The sequence below is a fragment of the Cibotium barometz genome, chromosome 21 (genome assembly GCF_041138505.1).
Source record: "Cibotium barometz isolate CiBa-2024 chromosome 21, ASM4113850v1, whole genome shotgun sequence".
NCBI classification, from domain to species: Eukaryota; Viridiplantae; Streptophyta; class Polypodiopsida; order Cyatheales; family Cibotiaceae; genus Cibotium; species Cibotium barometz.
The window spans coordinates 51,157,697-51,166,281 of NC_141066.1; positions in this window are offsets into that span (position 1 = coordinate 51,157,697).

Here is an 8,585-nt window from a genome sequence, read left to right on the forward strand (position 1 = left end):
TATACTTACATTCAAGCTTGAGCATCTTGGTTGCGTTCACCATCTTCGCTTCTGGGAAGTCGGGTTCCCCGCGAATCAAGAGACGTCTGCCCCCATGTTCGAATTGGATGACATGCAAAGAGAAGTCTATGGTGGGCTTCTTCCACGCATGCCATTGCTTGCCGAGAACTAGGTCAAATCTCGCAAGCCGTGTAATTTCAAAATCCAATCTGTCCTCATAGGACTGGATGTGGAATGGGAGTCCGACCACTTGTCGATCCCACACCTCTGTGCCATTGGCGTCAGCTAACTCCACTGTGTAGGTATAATTTGAAGGCTGCGTTTGGAGTTTTAGCTTCCTGACAAGAATTGAGCTAATTACATTATGAGTAGAGAGCCAGTATCAAAGAGGATCTTGACCGGCGTTCCTTGCACAATCCCCTTCAATATTATAAGCTTTGTATCTGGAAACTGATAACCTTGTTGTGCCCCAAGCGATGGCACTACATCAGGAACTGAGGGCACCTTCTTGGTCACAGTTATTGCCAATATGCACTTAGGATAATCTTGCTGGGTTTCAACCAACAAGTCATCCTCACTCTCCTCCGACACTTGCATTGGATTGACCATTATATTGGCTGTGATCTTGGATTTCTTTGGGCAATCCTTAAATTTATGTTGTCCCATACATCCTTAACACAAGCCCTCTTTCATGGCTTTCTCCCTTTGTTGCGGAGTAAGAACTGATCGATTAAAGGCTCTTTCAGCCATTGCAGAGACCTTTCTTTTTGTCCCCTTTGCTGTTTTAATCATATGAATCTCTCTAGTCTCTTTACCAGTAGATGGTAAAATAGAAGAAGAGGGAGCAAAAGGTCTAGGGGCACGAGTCCAAGAGGATTTTTGGCCACCTCCCGAAGGAAATTTCTTGCCATCCTCAAGCACAATTGCTAACTCAATAGCCTCATTCAAAGTAGAGCATTTCTCTTTACGCACAAGAGGCCAAAGAGTCTCTTTAAGACCCAACACAAACTTATGAACTTGCAAGAAATCAGGAATATGCTCTGGTACTTCTAGCAAGACTTCCCGATACCTGTCTGCATATTCCTAAACAGAGTAGTTCTTCTGTGACATGAAGAACCAGGAATCAAGCGCTCGACTGCGCTCATCAGGTGGCACAAAGTTATTATAAAATATGACTTTAAAAGCATTGCACGTAGTAGGCTCCGCTTTGTCCTGCTCTATCTAGCTGTGAGGGAAAAGTACCCAGAAGGTAATACAATAAGGGTGATCAGGGAAAAGGAAAACAGGAGAACTGGCTGTAAACCCTGCTGACTGCACAAATCTACCAAGTCTCTCCTAGCGATGCAGCCCCAAGAGCATCCACAACCTCTCAATGCTCAAAGTACACTGAGCACCAGTTTGTACCACTCCCAAGGAACTCTAAAATCATGATGCTGGCCAGTGTTTTTTTTAAAGGCGAATTTTAGAAAAAAAGGCTATCAAATAGATTTTGCCTGAAAAATTAGGCTATTTTTTGAAAAAATTTGAGATTTTTTGGAATCTTTATAGCCTGATTTTCTCCAACAAATAATAAAAATTAGTATATGGTAGCCAAAAATCCCAAATTTTAGGAATTTTTTCAATATAGATATATATATTTACTATTATTTAGTAAAAAATATCACTTGGACTACATGACATAGGTACATTATAGCTATAGTTCAATCCCATAAAATTGGGGCATGGTTGCCCACTTGGGCTATAGGTTTATAGGGGGGCCTTTGAAAAAAAAACACTGATGCTGGCCCTCCAGGATAGTCCTGAACCACTCGGTGATCAATCTGGATCTGATACCAAGGAAGGAAGAAGTGGCCCTGGCATCCCACCTCTGAAAAGTATATGGAAGAACTGTAGAATCCTCCAAGATAAAAACCAAAGGGATGCACCAGAAGGAGCCTGTCTCTGACCAACATAACCGACCAATAGCACTGCTGAACTGACAGGAAAGAAGATCAATGGCCAAGCTGCCAATATGATTCTCTACCAAGAATGAGACCTGCTCGTAAAAACTGTCATAGACTGTCACAAGATCCCACTCCCTGTCATGTCTCGTCTCGAACATAACCCTGAACATGGGAGAAGAGGCCGAACCCAGTAGAATAGCACCCCCCCTAGAAGAATACTGCAAGAACATCAATTGAATCTGAAGGGGACCATCTCTCAATCTGCCATCTGGGCTCCTCCAAGGACCAAGAGAGAAGAAGTGACTCGGTAACCACTGAGACAACGGTACATCGGACTCGGAAGAGAAATGTGAGGGAGGAGAAACAGCTCTGACAAAACCAAGGGGTTCTGTCATAGGTATTTCTCCAACCTCCAACGGTCCAATGGCAACTGAAGACTGAACCATTGAAGGAACCATTGATGAAGGGATCTCTACTAAATCTCCAGGGTGATCTTTGACCACTATGTCAGCATGAAGACTCCCTCCCCCTGTGGTCTCTCTGGAGTGTTAGACATTTATTATTTTAGTCCGAGGCAAGACGCCTAGACCGGACATGTACCGTGTGTGCACGGGCAAGGGCCAAGCGGGCCAAGGCTCGTAGCTCAGGGGTTAGCCAAGGAGTGCGGGAATGGAAGCTAAGAGAGTACTTCTACCTTTTTAAGGTGAGAACAAGCTCTAAGGGATATTTTCATTTTTAGCAACTCATATCCCATTTTTAGCAACTCATGGGCTATATTGGATGGGAGGAGAGACACACACAATGGGAATTTGAGTTTTCCAACATTTGGTATCCGAGCAGGCGTCCAAGCTTTCATGGTTTTTCTTCTCTCTTCTTGCACACCTTCTCTCTCTAGAATGTGGGGTTTGGTGTGAGTTTTTGCTCTGCAAAAGGTGGGTCGCCATCAACGGCTGCAACACCATCAACTCGATGCCGTCACGCACGCCCAACAAGCACGCATACAGCAGGCCGTGAGCGCACGCACGTCAAGAGGAGAGAGCCAAGCTCTTCTTCTTTCTCTCATGCACAATAACAAATGAGCTCTAGTTTGAAAAACTTGAAGCCCTTTTCCAAGACCTTTAAAATCAGCCCCGACAAGGTTTCAAAGAGGAGAAAATCAAGCAAAGCAAGTTCTACGAGTGTGCAAATTTGGATAAAACGCTTCCAGTGAATGCTTTAGTGATTGAGGAGTTCGATTTGATCCCAATTACGGACCTGGCGAGACCTGCAATTTTCTTCAAAATGCTTTAAGTGGTGCCAGATATGCGTTTCTGACCTTTTTTATGCTCAAAATTGATGTTTTGGTGGATGCATGGGATGCATGGGCAGTGTATGCATATGTTTAAAGGTGCATTGAGCAAGTTGTAAGCAATTTTGTGGGTCTTTAAAGCTCTGCAATTTTTGATCTTTTGCATTTTGAAAGCAGAATCGAACTTATTTCATCAAAATCATCACAAGTTTCATGTTGTGAGTGAAAATGGAACCTACCAGTGCATAGTTTTTGGGCATATTTTGTGTTTCGCATGGTTATGCTGGCAAAATTTGCTCAAGGGTTTTAAAGTGCAACAGTTTAAAGTGCAACTATTGCATGTAAATATTTGAGTGCCTTGTCCATACTCTTTTGTTTCGTCAAGTCTTTTTTAAAAAAAAAACATAAACTTTGTTTATAAAAAAAAAGGGGGGGGGTTTAACATGGAAGGGGAAGCTTCTCAAAAACATGAGCATGATGAATCTATGCAAGAAGAGGATGAAACACTTGATGTTACAACTATGGTTGCTCGCATAGATTCTATGGAAAGCACTTTGCATTCACTTCTTGAACAAGTGAAACAACTAACTGACATGAAGGGGATAGAACATGTAAAACCTAATGCTATTCCTCTTGAAGAGGACTTCAATGAAGGCGGTCTTGGGGAGCCAGAAACCTCGGCTATGGTGCCTACGTTGGGGCGAGCCAGGTGGCAACTTAAAGATCTCAAGCCGCCTAAATATAATGGCAATACAGCAGCCCGCACAGCGAATACGGTGGAACAATGGCTCTCCAAGTGGGAACAATGTCTTAGGCTGTGCAATATAACTGATGATGTGGCTAAAATTCAACAAGCCACGTATAACCTTCTTGATGTGGCTCATCGATGTCTTTGCAATCATTTTGCATTATGGTCATTGAATTATGGTCTTTGCAATCAATTATGGTCATTGATTTATGATCTTGCAGCCTTTGTAATCATTTTGAATTATGGTCATTGAATTATGGTCTTGCAGTCTTTTCAACTATGGTCTTTGCAATCATCTTGAATTATGATCCATAGTCTTGTAGCTTATTTTTTCAATTATGGTCTAGCAATCATCATGTAGTGTGTTTTTTTAATGCAAATTTTTTTTATTGTGCAGAGTGTGTTTGGACTGCAGTTGCTGCTGCTGCAGGCAGTAGCTACAATCCAGCATATTCTGCACAAAAAAAATACTCTATAGAGAGCGCCGGTATTTCCCCCGGTAGGACCCCCGGTATTCTCCTCGGTATAACCCCCGATATTACCCCCGGTAAATTTGTTTATCGAGGGCAATATCGGGGGTTATACCGAGGAGAATACCGAGGGTCCTACCGGGGGTTATATCGAGGGTAATACCGAGGGAACTATCGACGCTAATATCGACTATAATACCGAGGGTAATACCGAGGCATTTACTGAGGATCTTACCGACAACTTGATACCAGGGGTTTTACCGGAGGAAATACCGGGACCGCGAAATTTTTTTTAGATTGAAAAAATACACTGTAGGCCCCCGGTTTTACCCCGGTAATGGGCCATTCTCTTGTAGTGGTATTACGGGGCAAGCCAAACAGTACTTTCATGCATTCGAGGCTCGAGCTCAAGCCCCTCTTTGATGCATGAGCATGAGGCAATTCCCAGCATGGGGCATCCTAGATTCATAGTGATTATTTTTTTATTTACCTAGAGAAAACTTGATGAGATATGGCACCACCGGGTTAGATTCATGCTAGATTTACAAATAAGCCACCATGTATAATTATGGGCTCACATGAGTTCCAATTTGTGTGGCTAGAGCTCTAGGGTGTATTTGAATTTCGACCAAATTGGAGTGGGCAGCCAAGTGTAGACATGCACCCTATATTGCTTATAAAAAGGAGTCCTTAGGGCAAAAAACACTCATTTTTTATCACATGTGATTGAGAGAGCTCTAGAGGATTCCGTGAAGCACTCTCCCATTCTCTCCATACTCTTCTATACTCTCTAATTGCTTTATATCTACAATAAGATGTATTAATCTCTTTTAATCACTCTCTAATCTAGTAAGACTCTCATTTGTACTAATTAATCTCGTGTTTACAGATTTTGTAATTGGCTGTGTTTTTGAGTTTTATGCTTGATTTTGTGGCTGATTTATTGATTAGTGAATGCTTGGCGTGATTATGTGCTTATGCATGTGTTAATTTGTATAGAGTTGATTACATGTGTAGAGATAGAGCATATGGACGCAAATCCAATGCTCTTGGATTGATGTGATAAGAGAGAAGTGATTAAGGGTAAGTGGATTAGTAGTGGGATTGAGAGAGAGAGAGATTAAGTGTTCATTGAGAGTTATTATTCACTGTATGATCTCCCAATCAGAATAGCCTTCATGCACTAATTGGGTTGAGTCCACGGATTGATAATCCGTTGGATGGATATGTGTGGCCACTTGCACTATGCTATGATGTCTCAACATAAACGTCGGAGGTGAAAACCATGTCAAATTCTTGGGGGGAAGCCCCAACACCATTGATGCGTGATTACAACTTGAAATCCCTTCTAGGAGGGATGCGAGTGGGATGTACAAATGTGGGTTTATGTGGGATTATGCCTTCATGGTGGTTGATAGAGTGGTAGGCTAAGTGTGTGCAAAATGTAGAGTGGGCAAAGGAAAAGAAAGCATTTGGTGGGCTCTCCTAAGGTGGGATGGAAGTGCAGAAGGGATGGTTTGAGTGAGAGAGGGGTGCTTATGGTGATGATGAGGCCTCAAGGGTTGTGGGGTGCTCTTGTGAAAGGTGAGGAATTAGTGCTAGGGTGTGCTTGCAAATAACTTGGAGTGAAGTCCTTAGTGTAAAGGCTTGTGCTTAGATTTATTCACAAAAAATGAGGCCCTCCAAATGAGAGGCTAGGTGGATATTTATACTTTTCTTCAAGCATGATTAGGGGTAATCTTGCTTAGCTTTAAGTTTGCTTAGGAATGAAATATGCTTTAACTTCAATCACATGCAAAAAATGACCATTTCTAGCTGAAATGTGACATAAGTCAAATTTACCCTAGACCCCTTCTTTGAAAAAGTTTAGAGAGAGGTGATGAGATGGAGAGGGAATATTTTCACAAGATATGGGGATGAGAATTTAATACAAAAGAAAAGTGAGGTGGAAAAAATTTGATTACAAGGCTTCATTAATCCCGCATCGGGCACTCCCTCATTGAGAGGGCTTTTCCTTTTAGTGCCTTGGTGAGCAGCCATCAAGGCATCAAAGGGGGGCTAAGAGTGGGACCCCCCATTGCTAAAACCTACTAGAAGACCTACTAAATATATAGGGCCTACGGCTGTATGCTACGTGGATACATGTATGTGTATAAACATGAGTAGACTTGATGATGGTGCTAAATTTTTATAGTGTAAAAATGCATGGATGCTATTCATTTATGGATGCAAGAAGCTCTTTTGTTAATGCTATTCCATGATATGCCCAAAAGGACATGTATGTGTGTGGAGCATGTATGGATGGGTATGTGTATGAGTGAGTGAATATATAGATGGCTATGTGGTCCAATTACTCATCCACTTAGGCATGTCCATTCTCAAATAGGGCCATGGATGCTTATATGTAATCATATATACATATATTAGGAGGATAGATTCGGCGATGTTTTTAATTTTTACGGCTTTCATATATATATATATATATATATATGTATGTATGTATGTATGTATGTATGTATGTATATGTTTTTAAATATATATATATATACATGTAATATTCATGTGCATGTGTGAATGTAAGAGTACGAGAGAGAGAGAGAGAGAGAGAGAGAGAGAGAGAGAGAGAGTGTGTGTGTATGTGTGTGTGCATGTGGATATATATCCATATGTCATAAATTTATATATATATATATAGGTGTGTATAGATTATTGCGCTCTAAATATCTTCACATGTACTCATGTATGTGCAAGTGTATATGTTAATATATATGCTTGTGTGCCCATGTTCATGTTCATGAGAGAGAGAGAGAGAGAGAGAGAGAGAGCAAGAGAGATAAAGTGTGCTTTTTTATATGTGTACATGTGCATTCATGTGCATGAGAAAGAGAGAGAGAGAGGGTGTGAGTGTGTTTGTAAAACATGAGTGTGGGTTTGGGTGTATGTATGTTTGGTGTTTGTGAGAGTAATTAATGGCAGCGATTGTGTGCATATAGGAGAGAACGAGAGAGAGAGAAAGAACGTGCGTGGCTGGCCACCTGGCAATACCAGAGGGAGAGAGAGAAAGAGAGAGAGGTGGCTGGCGGCCTACCAATAGCAGAGGGAGAGAGAAAAAAAATGTCAAATGCGGTGCTGTTTCAGTGCGAGGAGGTGAGAGAAAGACAGAGCATGAGGGGCACCGACCTTGGGCCTATTGTCAGCGCGAGAGAGAGAGAGAGAGAGAGAGAGAGAGGAAAATGCCCTTGCGAGCTGTCAGAGAAGGGGAGGAAGCAGAGCTGGTAGTACAAGAAATGGGAGAGAGAGAGTTCGTGGGTCAAGGAAAGGCGGGGCATGGCGCCTTCCGGCCTGTTGGTGCAGAGAGGGGAGCGATGGGAATGAGGGGGTGCAGGCTGGCAGATGCCGGCGGGACCAAGGGAGAGACTGGGGGTGGCAGGCCGACGTGGCCTGTCCCCTCCTTTGAAATTTCATATATACTTTTTGTTTCTGTTTAAAGAGTGGGGTGGCCACCACTTGTCGCGCCTTTGGCATGCATGTCCACTAGAACAGTGCCTCGCACAATCTCATTCTGTAACAACCCCTTTGTCAGATACTCCAATCGTGGCAAATGCCTTCAAGATGATCATGGAGCTCATTGCTCTACCAGGATGTCCTCGCGCTGCGTTTGTTCAAAACAATCTTAAGTTTTCTGAATGTGCCCCTCGGGCCTCCTAGGCCTAAGCCATTAATGCAATCCATGTGACGACATTGTTGCTGCTTTTATGCATGTACAATAACTCGTTTCCCTTCAATCTCATCACATTTTGGCATACATGATCATCTCATGTGGTTCCAACAAGATCTTTGTCCTGGGTACAAACACTGAGTGAGGACACAAGCATCTCTTTGATGATGTCAACACGTGCACGTGTGAGGTTTAGATAACCCGAGATGGAGTATCCTGAGAATCATGTAGTTAGTCGATAACCTGTACTACTGCTTGATAATATGTATTTGTTCTCTTTTTTTTTTTCCCCCTTTTTCCCTTTTTTCTTGGATAATACTCATATATATGGAGTATCGCGGGAAACCATCTATGGTCATGTAGTCAGTCAATAACCTTACTACTGCTTGATAACCTGTATTTGTTCTCTGTTTTTTTT